Genomic DNA, 15,892 nt, shown 5'->3' on the forward strand with positions numbered 1-15,892 from the left:
GCACGGCTAATTTTTGTATTTTTAGTAGATACAGGGTTTCACCATATTGGCCAGGCTGGTCTTTAATTATTGATCTTGTGGTCCACCCACTTTAGTCTCCCAAAGTGCTGGGATTACAGTTGTGAGCCACCATGCCCAGCCAAGTTTTTTAATATTTTGTTATTTTTGTTACTTTCCTTTGTCTCCACTTCCCCTCTCTGAATTAAAATCCACGCCTTGATTTGTCAAGAAAATATGTAATGAGTACCCACTATGTATAAATCTTTGCACCATTTGCCACAAGAAAGGCTGATATCAATTATATAAAGCCTTAGAATGTACTAGAAGCAATAAGGACAAAAGAGTGACAAATAAAACAGAAATATATCTAATATTGCTTTAAAGTTATAATTTGTAATTTTAATTCAACCTGTAACAGTCTGGTTAGTCTTGAGTATTTATTGAAATTCTATGGACTGTATTTGTAAACTGAGGATTAAAACAAATAGCCTGCAGATTTTCTGTATGGACTTACTAGAATGGTATATATAAAGTACCTGCCTGATATAAAGTAAGTCACTTCATATATAGTAGTTACTGTAATTATGTTTGGGGAAAACCATGAAAGTTTTATGAGAAAAATGTGTCCTTTGAGCTTTTACAAACAACTTAGTAGGTAGAGTCTGAAAGTTAAATGTGTGTGTGTGTGCACATGCGTGTGCCATGGCCCACTTGTACAATGTTCAATTCCACAAACTACCCATCAAAGTATGTGTTTAAATGCATAAATTACATAGAAATACCTATTACAATAAACATGAAATATATTGACAATTATTACAGTATTTTATAAATTATACCATATATGTGCTTCTTGTGACACAATAAATAAGCAAGCATTTAAATCCAGGCAAGTTAAGTTTTGTGTTTCAAGAAGGATTAGTGTAACAAATGTAATGGCTGAACATTAAACTCTAGGCTGGTTGTTAACTGTCTTTTACATATTGATCAGCAAATGACTGTGAATGACAATGATGGAAAGTAACTTCTTGTCTGGGTCAGAAGTGGAGAACTCTGAATTTGAGTGTTTTGTGGCCTAATGACTATTGCCAGGCCCAATATAGCTCAATAGATGGCCAGTTTTATGGCATAGCCATCTGTACAGAGGAAGGTGGTAATCACTAATGTTTTGTTAATCAAAATAATTATTGTAATTTTACAGTAAAGATAACTATAAATGGCATTTTGAGGTATCTGCACAAGATATATCAAATGAAAATAATCTGAAATTTCAAAGATGTGTTGTTTCCACGCAAGATCTCAAAATCCCTGAATTTCACACACAGATTCCATGAACGCGAAGTTAAGAACCCATGATCTGGATGTCTGACAAAATACCTTCAGCAGGAATAATGAAAGCCCTGACATTTCTGTGTGCATCAAAACTGGAAAACTGGCCGGGCACGGTGGCTCACGCCTGTAATCCCAGCACTTTGGGAGGCTGAGGCGGGCGGATCACGAGGTCAGGAGATCAAGACCATCCTGGCTAACACAGTGAAACCCCGCGTCTACTAAAAATACAAAAAAATTAGCCGAGCGTGGTGACAGGCGCCTGTAGTCCCAGCTACTCAGGAGGCTGAAGCAGGAGAATGGCGTGAACCCGGGAGGCAGAGCTTACAGTGAGCGGAGATTGTGCCATGCACTCCAGTCTGGGCCACAGAGCGAGACTCCGTCTCAAAAAAAAAAAAAAAAAAAACTGGAAGACTTTAAAAATAAGAAATCACTAAATCTTTATAAAAATCAATGAGTTAGGCGTGTATTAGCTTATATCGCAGATGAGGAAACTGCGACATGGGATGAATAAATAATTTGCTAAAGTCACATAGATTGTGAGTGGGAAACTGGAAGTGGTTAATGCTTCAATAACTACACTCAAAGGCTTATTTAAAAGGCTTTTTCACAGATACGTTTATTCTCTTCTACATACTTAGTAATGAAATGTTAGTAATATCTGTAGCAAAAAGAATCAAGTTTAGGTTGTTGTACAAAATGACAAATGCATGGAGGGTCAGTTATACCACAAAAAGTTTTATGAATACTCAAACTCACCTACTAATGGCAACAGTGAGAGAGAATGTGGAGGTCATCCTAAAGAGACAACATCATCTCACCAAGCTCTATCAAATCTAATCTCTCCTATATTACTTTCTCATTTTTAATTTAGTGTTTTTCATATGCTGCTATATATATGCCATTTTTCACTCTATATGATTTGGGAAGATTTTCTTTAAACAATAAAACAAAATTAGTGACCACATCCTCGACACTGAGTGATCATATAATTTAGGTTAAATAATTTATCCTTATATAAATGAAATAATATTCTCCCTGAAAATATAGAAGACTAATTGGTGTGTGTGTATATAACATATATATATATATATATTAACCAATATGTATATTCAACCTGAGAATGACTTTTTGATAACACAATATCCTTGAATGTCAGGTTGTTGAAAGGATCTCAGATTTCTACAAATCCAATCTGAAAATGTAATCTTTGGAAACACAGGTAGCAACAGGTTTTCAAAATATTTGAGTGTAAAACAGAGTTATTTACTAATAAGTTATTAATATTTTTATATAACATACAGCCATTTGGGATATTAAATATTTTTATTTTATCTTTTGTGGCACTATGAAAGATTGGAGTCTTTTATGTCTATCACATTGTCATTTTAAAAGGCACCAAATAAATCTAAAAATAGTAATTATAATAACTAGTCATCAGAAGCTATAGGTTTTCAAATGTTAAAAATTATGACTTAATCACCTTCATGGAAGCATTTAATTGAGCAAGACACTCAAAGTGAAATTCATATGTCGTTACCAAAAACTGTCATAAATCAACGTGCTTCATTACATTACTGCCACAAATAAGTGACTTAGGTGAGAAAAAAATCTGTTTTGTGATATTATTCAGTAACCCATTTTAACATTTGAATGTTCTTTTTTTTTATTATTATATTTTAAGTTCTAGGGTACATGTGCATAACGTGCAGGTTTGTTACATATGTATACTTATGCCATGTTGGTGTGCTGCACCCATCAATTCGTTAGCACCCATCAAGTCATCATTTATATCATGTATAACTCCCCAATGCAATCCCTCCCTCCTCCCCCCTCCCCATGATAGGCCCTAGTGTGTGATGTTCCCCTTCCCGAGTCCAAGTGATCTCATTGTTCAGTTCCCACCTATGAGTGAGAACATGCGGTGTTTGGTTTTCTGTTCTTGTGATAGTTTGCTAAGAATGATGGTTTCCAGCTGCATCCATGTCCCTACAAAGGACGCAAACTCATCCTTTTTTATGGCTGCATAGTATTCCATGGTGTATATGTGCCACATTTTCTTAATCCAGTCTGTCACAGATGGACATTTGGGTTGATTCCAAGTCTTTGCTATTGTGAATAGTGCCGCAATAAACATACGTGTGCATGTGTCTTTGTAGTAGAGTAATTTATAATCCTTTGAGTATATACCCAGTAGTGGGATGGCTGGGTCATATGGTACATCTAGTTCTAGATCCTTGAGGAATCGCCATACTGTTTTCCATAATGGTTGAACTAGTTTACAATCCCATCAACAGTGTAAAAGTGTTCCTATTTCTCCACATCCTCTCCAGCACCTGTTGTTTCCTGACTTCTTAATGATTGCCATTCTAACTGGTGTGAGATGGTATCTCATTGTGGTTTTGATTTGCATTTCTCTGATGGCGAGTGATGGTGAGCATTTTTTCATGTGTCTGTTGGCTGTATGAATGTCTTCTTTTGAGAAATGTCTGTTCATATCCTTTCCCCACTTTTTGATGGGGTTGTTTGTTTTTTTCTTGTATATTTGTTTGAGTTCTTTGTAGATTCTGGATATTAGCCCTTTGTCAGATGAGTAGGTTGCAAAAATGTTCTCCCATTCTGTAGGTTGCCTGTTCACTCTGATGGTAGTTTCTTTTGCTGTGCAAAAGCTCTTTAGTTTAACTGCTTTAAAGTTCATATGGAACCAAAAAAGAGCCCGCATTGCCAAGACAATCCTAAGTCAAAAGGACAAAGCTGGAGGCATCACGCTACCTGACTTCAAACTATACTACAAGGCTACAGTAACTAAAACAGCATGGTACTGGTACCAAAACAGAGATATAGACCAATGGAACAGAACAGAGTCCTCAGAAATAATACCACACATCTACAGCCATCTGATCTTTGACAAACCTGAGAGAAACAAGAAATGGGGAAAGGATTCCCTATTTAATAAATGGTGCTGGGAAAATTGGCTAGCCATAAGTAGAAAGCTGAAACTGGATCCTTTCCTTACCCCTTATATGAAGATTAATTCAAGATGGATTAGAGACTTAAATGTTAGACCTAATACCATAAAAACCCTAGAAGAAAATCTAGGTAGTACCATTCAGGACATAGGCATGGGCAAGGACTTCATGTCTAAAACACCAAAAGCAACGGCAGCAAAAGGCAAAATCGACAAATGGGATCTAATTAAACTAACATTTGAATGTTCTAAAAAAAACAAATCCAGTTGATCATGTGTATCTCATAGATTGCAGGTCTTTTCCATTGTAGACTGACTGCAATTTGGAAAAGTGGATTTGTCAACCATGAAATGAATGAGAGATGAAGATACTGTCTGAGATAGTTGTTCCTTCAGAAATCTAACAGAGCAACAGTCTAGATATGCTGAGGAATACTAGCTATATGTTAATAAATTCCATATTTGTTCTCATAGCCTAGTGTGATTCAGCATAGGAAACTCATAAAACATTGCTATGGCCTTTAGAAGACTGAAATGCAAGTCTCCTTGAGCAACAGGCTACTGAAGAGATCTCAGACTCTTACAAGTCCTGTCCAATAGTGTAACACATTTGTGTATATCCTATATCTAATAACGTAACTAAACTTAAACTACCCAACAACTAAAATTATTTGGTAAAGCTCTTATACTTCATCCACCCTAAGATAAAATAATGCTTGTTAAATTTTCATTTTAAATAATAGTTTGGTTATTGACTAAATTTTAATGAGTCATGATCTTTGTTTAGTAATTTTTTAACATAAAATTATGCTAAACAAGGCATGATATACAAACAAAAATACTTTAATTTCTTAGGCTTCTTTTTATGATGCACTTTGCAATTTAAAGATTAAATGTTTATGCTATAAATTCAATAAGGTCATACATATGTAAAACTTTCTATAATAGTCTCAGGATTTTGAGGTGGCTTGTGAGTCAGATGTAACGAAATTTTATATAGATTAGACTGTGATTAGTAGACTGGATTTTTTTTTTTTTTTTTTTTTTTGAGATGGAGTTTTGCTCTTGTTGCCCAAGCTGGAGTGCAATGGCATTATCTCGGCTCACTGCAACATCCGCCTCCTGGGTTCAAGCAGTTCTCCTGCTTCAGCCTCCTGAGTAGCTGGGATTACAATAGATTGAGTTTTATTAAGCAATGTATTTCTTCTAGAAAAAGTAGATACACTTTCAAAGATACATTAATGTACATGAGAGCTTGCCTGTGTGCTCAATAGAAAGCTAAAAATAAAGAGGTTATCATCTAATGGCACAAAGTTTTCATCTTTCATAAGCTTGCATTTTCTTTTCTTATTAAACACCATCTCACCTTTCTTTTTCAGGAAACACTTTCTGAAAATGTCAGAACTCTTAAAAACATGGATGAGGAAAGGACTAAGGACTGCTTTATGCTTGTCTTATGAATTTTAAAAGATGTAATTTAAAGGTACTTTAAAGTGATATTTGTGCCCTTGTAACTGATTCAAAGTAGACTGCTAAGGACAATAAGTAATAAGAGTCTACAAATATCAATAAATTATGAGAAAAAATGGTCCAATGGTACTTAAAATTGCATTGTGATTTATTAAATAACACATCGAATAGCTCCACCTGTAACATTAAGATTCCATTTGAACATATAGAAAATATATTTATTGCAACCTGAAGTGATTTGGAAAGTATGCTGGGAAGAAAATATATTTACAAGTTAGTCTCAGAGGGTAGGTATCCTGTAGTCAGATGGAATAAAAAGAGAGGGAAAGGAGATTTTGGTCAAAGGGGGAGCACAAGCTAAGGAATAAAGCCACAGACAATGATTAAATTAGGTAAAGTGCAATTAGCTGAATATTGCATAAGCGTACATATGGGAAGGAATGGAAAAAGGAGTGACAATATGAAGCTAAAGGGTTTGGAGTGTTCCAGATAATACTAGGCTTCCTAGCCTATTACGAGAAATCTTAATTTAGAGTGCAATAGATAAGAACTCTAAGGATGTAGACAGGAGACATCTATGTTTTGGTTAATGGACTGAAAGTGAAAGATGCACTGAAATTGGCAGATGGAATAAAAATTTGATAGAATTGAAATTAGAAAAATCAATTAGCCTAATTTCATTGATACTTATAGAACATATGAAAAATATTAAATTAGTGATATAAATCTTTTCTAATTCACCAGGGTGAGTGAACAAAGGAAACTGGATTTCAAAGTATTCATGACATAGATGCAATAAGTTTTCTCAGTCAGACATAGCCAATTGACGGAAGGGAAAATTTTGAGGATTGTAAAATGTCTTGCTTGTAGACTAATAGGATATCAATAAACCATATGAGCAATAATTTGAAATTGCTTTTGTAAGGTATCATGAAGGTAAACCCTGTTTAGAACAAATTAGATTTCAAGTACTTGTGACAAATGCAGTTAAAAATGCCTTTATGCAGCTGGAAAATTGTTGCTTAGCAGAAAAGCTTGTGCTGGACAAATAGATGTCCAAATTTCTTAAGCTGAACTAATTGAGACAAATATCCTTATTAAATAAAAAAAAATAAAAATTGAAATAACTTACCTATGACAGGGTAAATAATTTTAATATACACAATAAATATGTGATGTATATGTGTATATACATATGTATATGTAGTAATAATAGTGTTATTTTTAAATGATATTTTACATAGTGCTCTTTTTAAATGATTTTTCAATTATTGTTGCTGGTCTGTGTTATTTTAATCATCAAAGCTGTTTGATTTCTGTTTTTGTGTTTTTTGATTTTTTTAGGTGAAGTCTCACTCTGTCTGTCGCCCAGGGTGGAATGCGGTCTTAGCTCACTACAACCTCCACCTCCCGGATTCAAGTAATTCTTGTGCCTCAGCCTCTCGAGGAGCTGGGATTGCAGGCATGTGCCACCACACGCTGCTAAATTTCTTGTACAGTTTGTAGAGATGGGTTTTGCCATATTGGCTAGGCTGGTCTCAAACTCTTGACCTCAAGTGATCTGCCCTGGCTTCCCAAGTCCAGTTGATTACTGTTTAAATAAAAACTTACAAAGATGTTCCCACAAATACTTTATCTTACAATTTACTGAACAATAGAGGCAGTGAAAATGTTTTTCAGAAAGCAATTTGATCCTGACATTTTCTTCTTATAATCCTGTGCTTTCCTCATGTTTTTTCATATTAAAAGTAATAGTTCTTGTGATGGCACCTAGGATTTGTAACAACCTGTTCCCTCATTTCCTGCATGACCTTCTTTATGTCACTTCTCCAAATGCAAAGTATACTCCCTCAGTGTCATTACATTGTTTGATTTCTGCCCTGTTCCCTCACCTTTCTATGTGTTTGTTTGCATATGCCCATCTCCTAGTCACATTTTCTCTGGTTAATGCCAACTTGACTTTCAATGCTGTTCAAGATTTACCTCAATCTCAATGTTTTCTCTTTATATTCCATGCACGCTTGACTTGGCTGCCAATCCTCGTGGTTGCCAAAGAATCCCAAATTATCTCTTTCAAAAATGCAAGGCAGGAAGGAGGGCAGTCAGGAAAGAACAAAGAAAGGAGGGGAGAGAAAAGAAGAGAGAAAGAGAGAAAGATAATTAAAATTAAGGAGGAAGAACTTCACACTGAATTAAAATTGGTAATATTCAGGGATGATTTCATACTAGTCATACAGTGATAAATATTAGTCAAATTAATGAATTATTCCAAAAGATCGTGAATTGTAAAAATTACTCTGAAGCATTTTAGGAATATTACATTGAAGTAGGTATGCAATTTCAAAAGAAACTGGACTGTAAATATAGCCATCGTGTGTACCTATGGACCAGAATATGATATTTTGCTTAAGTTTGAAGTGTTAGCATGACCAACTTGCTCTTATTTTAACCTAGCAAATTTTCTGCAGAACTTAAGATTATATAATATCTGAGTTTTCCATTTCTCACAACAGTTGGAATTCTATTTTATTGAAAATTACACAATAAAATGTTAAAAATATTTGTTCTTGTGGTTGTGTAATCTTATGCCAAAGTCGATAAATTATTAAATTAAAATCAAACCCACTAGGCACAACAATTTGAGAAAAATGGTTATTACAACATATACCATTTAAAGGGTCAATGCCTTTTTAATATTATAGTGAAGAAAACTAACCATACCAATTATTTAATATACCAAGAATACAAAGATATAAAATCTTTTTCTCTCGTATATCACACTATCTGATGTATTTAGCTGTGATGACATTCCAGAAAACATCACTTTTTAAAATTTCTAAGATTTTGTTATGCTGCTAAGAAATCAATTTTTTCAAGCACTGTAACAAAATCCCTAAATGGGCTTTATGAGAACTATTTTCAATGTGATCATTAATCATATTTTATTTATCATCCATACATAGAAGGTAGCTTATCTGGTATTCCTAGTGCCTGAGGTGAAGAGTAACACACACACACACACATACACACACCCCAATACCAATTTAATTTATAAATATATAATCATTTGTTTTCAAATATTTATACTGATACTTGCTTGTGTACTTATTTGTAATGTGGGTCTATAAAAGAGACTATTTGCTTTCTGTTAAATGGAAGCATAAAGCAGTGCTTGTCAAAAATTCAAAATCAACTTGCTTTGTCAATATTTTCAGATGTTTTTGGCTCAATCTGATGACAGCATCACTGCAGTAAAGGGATCCTATTAAAAGGTTTTAAGTAAAGATAAAAAGTCACCAATGGGAAAAAAATAAAATCAAGGAAATAAACTGAAAATCAATGAACATGTGAAATGTAATGTCAATTTATATAATAATAACGTAGTATGCTGTAAACATCACAGAATGTAAAATTAACAAGAATTCATTGAGGCAGAACAATTTCTATGTGTTCAGAAGTCAAGTCTTTGATGGCTAATTTTTATATTACTTCATTAAAATATCTCTACTGAAGCAAAATAATTGCAAATCTTTTTGAATGAAATCAGTTTATCTTTCATTTTAAATAATATTTGGAATAGATGGCATAGTTTTGTCACAAAACATAGCTAACATCAATGTAGCATCACAACTTCAAATATCTTTGGAATTATAGATCTTTTTTGAAATTGCAAAATTTTACTTTGAAATTATTGTTAATATTTATGTTGCACAACCACAAATGTAGAAATAAAATTATAAAATCTACAGATAATGTTTTATTTTAACCACATATATGTTGCGATAGTTCCAAATAAATGAAAGGTTTACTGATTTATCATTTTCAACATTATTACATTATTTAAGTAATATTAATCATATTTAAGTAAAAATGCCTGAAGTCATAAAATTAATTTAATAATAATGTATAATATATTGTTAATATCTTCTATTTTTATAAAAACACATACCAAGGAAGCAGCAGTGTGTATTTTTTATTTATTTTAAAAATTAACTTTTCAATAAATTATTTAGGAAATGTGCTGAGACAAAGAAGCAGTCGTCACTGCACACAAACAAGAAATCAATTGTTTTTTGGAGAGTTTATGATGTGTGAGAGCTAGTGAAGTTACATTAAAGAAAAGCATATAAAAAAATCCAGCTCTTTATATATTGTAGTACAGTTTCACTATAAATCTCTAAGATTACACTTTAGACTAAGCCACATAGTCAAACTGTTGTCTATTTATTCCTTTTGAAGATTGGAACTCCCACAACTTTGACAGACTAACTCCTCAGAAAACATTATTCTTTGACATCTATATGTTTTGCATAGAATTGAATGGCAAGTGAAAGGCATCAAACAGTGAGAATCTAGAAAACAGTGCATGCAGAGGAAAGATTTGCTCAATACAAATCACTTGCATGGGACATTATTCTATGGTGACTTTATTATATACGGGAACAGAGAGGTAATATGAAATGGAACATGGCACAAGCAAGCACAAATATTCAAATACGTGCAGGAACAACTGGATGTGATAAAACATTAAAAATTATAAAAATGACAGTAGGAAAAAGACTATATATATAATATGGTTTTTTTTTTTGAGAATAAAAGATAGTTTCATTTCATTGGTGGACACGAGATGGGTTGATGCAGTATGCAGGTGGATACCACTCTTTTCAAAGAAAACATGAACAATGTCTCAAATAGATACCAAATATTTAAATTCTTTCTATGTGAGTTTCAAGGATAGAGAATAATAAAACAACCAAATATACATAATATTCCAGTAAAATGATTCGTTGGGGCTTACAGAAAGTGTAACTAGAGAGAGACATTAATTTATAGATGATTTGTTTCTGGCTAATGTTGTGACAGGAGTGTAGCATTTCCATTCTTCTCAGTTTCCTATCTCACTTACCTTTTGGAAGGACATGATTTCATATTATAATTACTCTGTCTCTTTCTTTCTTTACTCATTTACCCTACTTTACTGAAAAATCTCAAACATCATAGAAACATGCATGTCTTCCTTCTCCAAGTTTGAAAAGAAAATAATGTAAAAAGCTTTTTTTTTTTTTTTTTTTTTTGCCCTGGCATTTATATAATCTCCCATCTCATTACTCCCATATCAGTATTCTACCCATCTTAGAGCAAAAATGCCTCTTAAATAAAAGGACATTGCACTCAGTATGGTGGCTCATGCCTGTAATCCCACAACTTTGGGAAATTGCACCACTGCACTCCAGCCTGGGCGACAGAGCAAGACTCCATCTAAAAAGAAAAAAAGAAAGAAAAAAAAAAAAAAAGAAAAAAAAAAGGTACATTGCTGATTCCATTTCAGGACCACTCAATTACCATTCTCTGTCTCTTATTTGTCTTTACCAAATGCCACATCTAGCATATTTGGCAAAATACTTTTTTTTTTTTTTCCCACCATTCCAATGAACACAAAAATGACATTCTCAATATCAAATCAAATGACTACATTTTATTAATATTTTACTCCACCAGAAACTATGAAGGATGTAACTAATTTGTCCATTTTGCTTTAAGCACATATCTGTATTCATTTTGCTAACTCACCACTCTTGATTGTTCCCTTACTGAATGTTTGTCTCTTCTTAGTATCCTTTGCCCATTCTACTCGTTTAAAAATACTGTTGCAGTAACTGAGGAGTTGTTTTTGATTCCACTTCTTTGTCAGACTAAAGTCAGTTCTTTCAGGCTTCTTGATTTTGATATCAAATATGTGTTTAGCAGTTCAAATTGTATATATGTATATTCCAGCTCAGATCCAGAAATCTATTTCCTTCTTTTCATTCTCACTTGGATTCCTCAAGCAATTTAACATGTTCTAAATATTTCTTTAAAAGTCTTCCATGTTTATTTAGGTTTCAACTCTACCCACAGAATAGACTAATTTAATAATTTTATACTATCCTTGGTCTTTTGCTTTATATGGTCTTCTACATCCAATAGAAGGTTGTTCAGTTCAACCTTAAAAACCTATTGCACACTTTTTAATTATCTGAATTTTCATCAACACCATGATAGAAACCTCCCCAATACGGAGCTTTGCAATAATTGATCTTTAAATTCCCACCATGATGTGTTATTATATATTCTCCTCAAAATGAAAAAATAAAAAGGTTTACTGTAAAACATGGTTTAAAAAAACATTGATTTCTCTGCTTCAGGAGTTTCCTTTTCTATAGGAGATGAAACTAGGTACAATAATTTGTTATTTTCTTTGGAGAGATGTCAAGGCATACTCCACACCTTCTGAAACTAGGTAGATTGTATCACATACACTCTGGACCAACATACTTGCTACTTTCTGATTTGATCTGATTGACATGATGTCAACAATAGAGTGGAACAATGTGATATTCTTGTCATGTACAGTCTCTTTGGACTATGTCAGACAAATGGCATGAGAGTTAACATAGTCCTTGAGCTAATTCATAAATGTATATTGTTACCATTTTACATAAATGTAATCGTTGAAGCCCTTATTTTCTCATAGGGGTGGGAGAAAATTGCTATTCCCAGATTAATGTCTGTATGTTATGAATCTGAGTGAGTGCCAATCTACTTGAGCAAATAAACATCTGGAAGAGAAGCTGTAATTGGATCTATGATTTTCTTGAATTTGCATTCATTTACTTTTATTCTCCAGGGTGCTTTTGTAAGGGTCACACCGGTAAATCAAAAAGAGGATGTAATAAGGGAATATCACCTGTGTCATTTATTCAAGAATATCCAGTCTCATATTTCCCCCTGCCACAAAATACTATATTACTTTTGACACAATAAGTTGAGTAGGAAGCAGCACTTATTGATAATTCTACTTGCTCTTCTTCACTACTGCAGATCTCACCCTACTAATCAAGGAACAAATATGAACTTTTTTTTCAGCTACCAGAATATAATGTTTATTCCAATTACACATTTGTGAAAAAATGAAGTGAAAATAAGTCTTTGGAGCCACTGAGACCACTGTAAGCCCAAACTATGCTAGGACATTATTTATTACTTGAAGTCCCATTAGCTGCATTCTTAAAGGTGGATCTCTTTGTATCAATGTCAATTGGATTCCAAATCGAACAATTCTTGAAACGTTTGAACATTACCCTATCTCAGTGTTGGTTACCTGAATAAGGACGATAGTTTTTGCGTTTCAGAAAGGACTACTATAATCATCACCATATATACACACTTGTCATGGTAGTGCAAGACCCTTTCTCTGGACAATCTGGGCTCTCTTTCATTTAATAGATTCTGAGTCTACAATGGTTGGAGAACAGGGTAAGGGAACATGACTTTTCATAGGCATGACTGCTTTTAACTCCCGATCTTCCATTTTTAATTTTATATTTAATAAAACATTCTCGTAGATTGAACATTTCTATTATTGATTGAGACCATATGTTTAGCCCCTAGGATCTTGTCGTCTGTTAACTATCTCTGTAGTTCTCTATGAATCACTTCTTTTCCCAACCATCCTCCCTTCCTCATTGTGATAATTGCACCCACCTTTCTTCTGATGGTTAAGTGCTGCCATCTGGTCTCTGAGACATCAGAGTTCTATCATTCTCATTTCTATCATGGAAAAAAGTTACGCATCAATATTTTCTACTCTCAGTCCTAATCTGCAAAGCAGGTTGCCTACGTGTTTCTCAGAAATACTCTTGCTTCACTCGCGATCGCATTTCTAATGGCTTTGGTAGATGGAATGTCCTTTGGAACTTTCCCATGAAACATACTCCTCTTGTTGATTTGTTAGACTTGCACAGCGTGCCATATTTACATGCTCACTTTCTCTGTCTTTTAAATTGTACTGACCTTATCTGTCATAACAGTTCTGGAACTCCTACTTGTCCTGCTTTCTCCACATTATTAAGATAAATACTAGTAATGATTCAGTGTTGCATCCCAAAGCACTAGCCAAAATACGAACGAACTACTACTTTCTGGGAGAGTGCTCACAAAATGACAACTTTTTTTCTTATCCAACTTTTTTTTTGCTCCTCTTGATCAAGTACTTACAGGATATAATCCTAATCATGTTTATTTATTTCCAAAAGGTATATATTGACTTGTTATTGCTCCTATTTGGAAAGATAACGCCTTCTCTTGGAATACTTCGCATCTTCCAAATAGGGTATATTAGTCCGTTTTCACACTGCTATAAAGATACTACCTGAGACCAGGTAATTTATAAAGTATGAGGTTTAATTGCCTCACAGTTCTGCACGAATGGGGAGGCCTCAGGAAACTTACAATCGTGGTGGAAGGCAAAGGAGAAACAAGTGTCTTCTTCACAAGGTGGCAGGAGAGAGAACACTTTTAAAACTATCAGATCTCATGAGAACTCTCTAATCTTCATAAGAACAATATGGGAGAAACAGTCCGCATAATCCAATCATCTCCCACCAGGTCCCTCCATTGACACGTGGGGATTACAGTTTGAGGTGAGATTTAGATGGGGACACAGAGCCATATAATAGAATTATATTGTGCGTTTACCCTAGCTTTGTTCTAATGGTAAGATTGGAGGTAGGGGAAGGCAGTGAGTGATAAGAATGTACTCTTATAAGGAATTCTCTTCATACAAGTTAAACTCTATTTTCTAGCTCTAAAATTATAGGATTGGGTCACCACTACAGAAGGATCAGATGTACCATTCAGTTTTGTAATTTGAAACTCTTCAACATAAATTGTCATCCGATTTCTCAATTCCCCATACTGTTCCAATTAATGTCATGAACTCTTGGTAACAGACATATTGGAGTAAAACTTTAACCTCAGAAGTTTGCTAAAGCCTTGGACTAGAGGCCTAGCTTCTTCTGTATTATTGATTAATAAGAGTCTATTTATATGCCACCAGGACTTCCTCTGATACTTGCACTTTGTATTTAATTGCTGATCAATTACTCTCAGTCTTTGATTATCCCCAGCATTAGTTATCTAATTGTTTTGCCATGATTACAATTTTTCCTATACTTCAAGACATGCCATTTTACACTTGTCAGTGCATTTTTATTCCACTGGTGAATCATCTTAGTTAACCACCAATGGAGCTTTCAACAACTGCACATTTGTAACACTACTACTGTCAAGGCTATTCATGGTCCCCTACCACAGTGAAAGAGAACTCTTTGTCAATTAGTCTGTGAGTAATTCAAGAATTCCACTTAACATCTGCTTATTTGGACCACTTCTGTTCCCAACTATTGGTAGTTGAATTCCCCATGAAACAGATTCTGAAACAGAGATATTCACACGTAAAAATATTAGTGAGGAGTTTTTCAGGCCTAACAATGTGAGGAGTTAAGGAAGCAGAATTGGGCAGAGGAGGAAGTTGGTTGCTGATAATGTAGTCATGCAAAAGTAGCTGGTTGCCGATTCATGGGTATGGAGGCCTCAGTCAGTTTCATGGGGAGCTCTGAAGCTGGAATGGTCACACAGAGTTGCCTTGAATTGAGACAAGAAGTCTAGAGCCCTTTAAACACTCATTGACCTGTAGTTAGATATACGCTGCCAACAATGAAGAAAGACAAAGCACTTCAGCTAAGGTCAGTGTTTGGAGTGAGATTTAAATGCAAAAAGGCAGTTCTTAGCATTTCCAGTAGCTAAGGAAGTATTGTTTCATTACTGAAAGCAGAGAATTAGAAATGTGTGGAGCAAATCAAAGTGCTGATTTCAAAAGGCAAATCATCACCACCTTATATAAAAAATTTCCTTTCTTCATAATTACTTTTTTACATTGTCTAATTTTCCTTTATTTTTTATCTGCCATAAAATATTGATCTTTCTTACTTGTTTATTTTGTCTCCCTACACTACATTATAATCTCCAAAAGAACAAAGAATATTTTTTATTTGTTAAAAGCTGCTAAATATAGCAAATAAAATGTATTTCCCACACAGTATACAATAAATAACTATTAGTACTGACTGTGACTAACAGAAACACTTACACTAGACTATAATAATTTCTCTGATAATATTATGCTAAGTGAGCAATAAAGCAGTTAGGAAGAACACTCCTCAGAGGGAGCTGGTGTCTTAGTCTGCTTAGGCTTTCATAGAAAACTCCAAAGATCTGGTGGTTTAAATAATAGAAATGTATTTC

At 34.0% G+C, this 15,892-nt stretch overlaps 1 long non-coding RNA gene across 1 annotated transcript in view; it reads left to right on the plus strand.

Annotated features, from left to right (window-relative positions):
* The window catches only part of LOC117064452, a 32,109-nt gene that overhangs the window by 11,842 nt on the left and 4,375 nt on the right, over positions 1 to 15,892 (plus strand). Inside the window, exons 3-4 of the long non-coding RNA XR_004429467.1 lie at positions 5,677 to 5,780; positions 10,007 to 10,111. This is a non-coding gene — a long non-coding RNA (uncharacterized LOC117064452). The remainder of the gene's footprint in view (positions 1 to 5,676; positions 5,781 to 10,006; positions 10,112 to 15,892) is intronic.

Source organism: Trachypithecus francoisi, unplaced genomic scaffold, assembly GCF_009764315.1.
Source record: "Trachypithecus francoisi isolate TF-2019V2 unplaced genomic scaffold, Tfra_2.0 Lachesis_group2, whole genome shotgun sequence".
Classification (NCBI taxonomy): Eukaryota; Metazoa; Chordata; class Mammalia; order Primates; family Cercopithecidae; genus Trachypithecus; species Trachypithecus francoisi.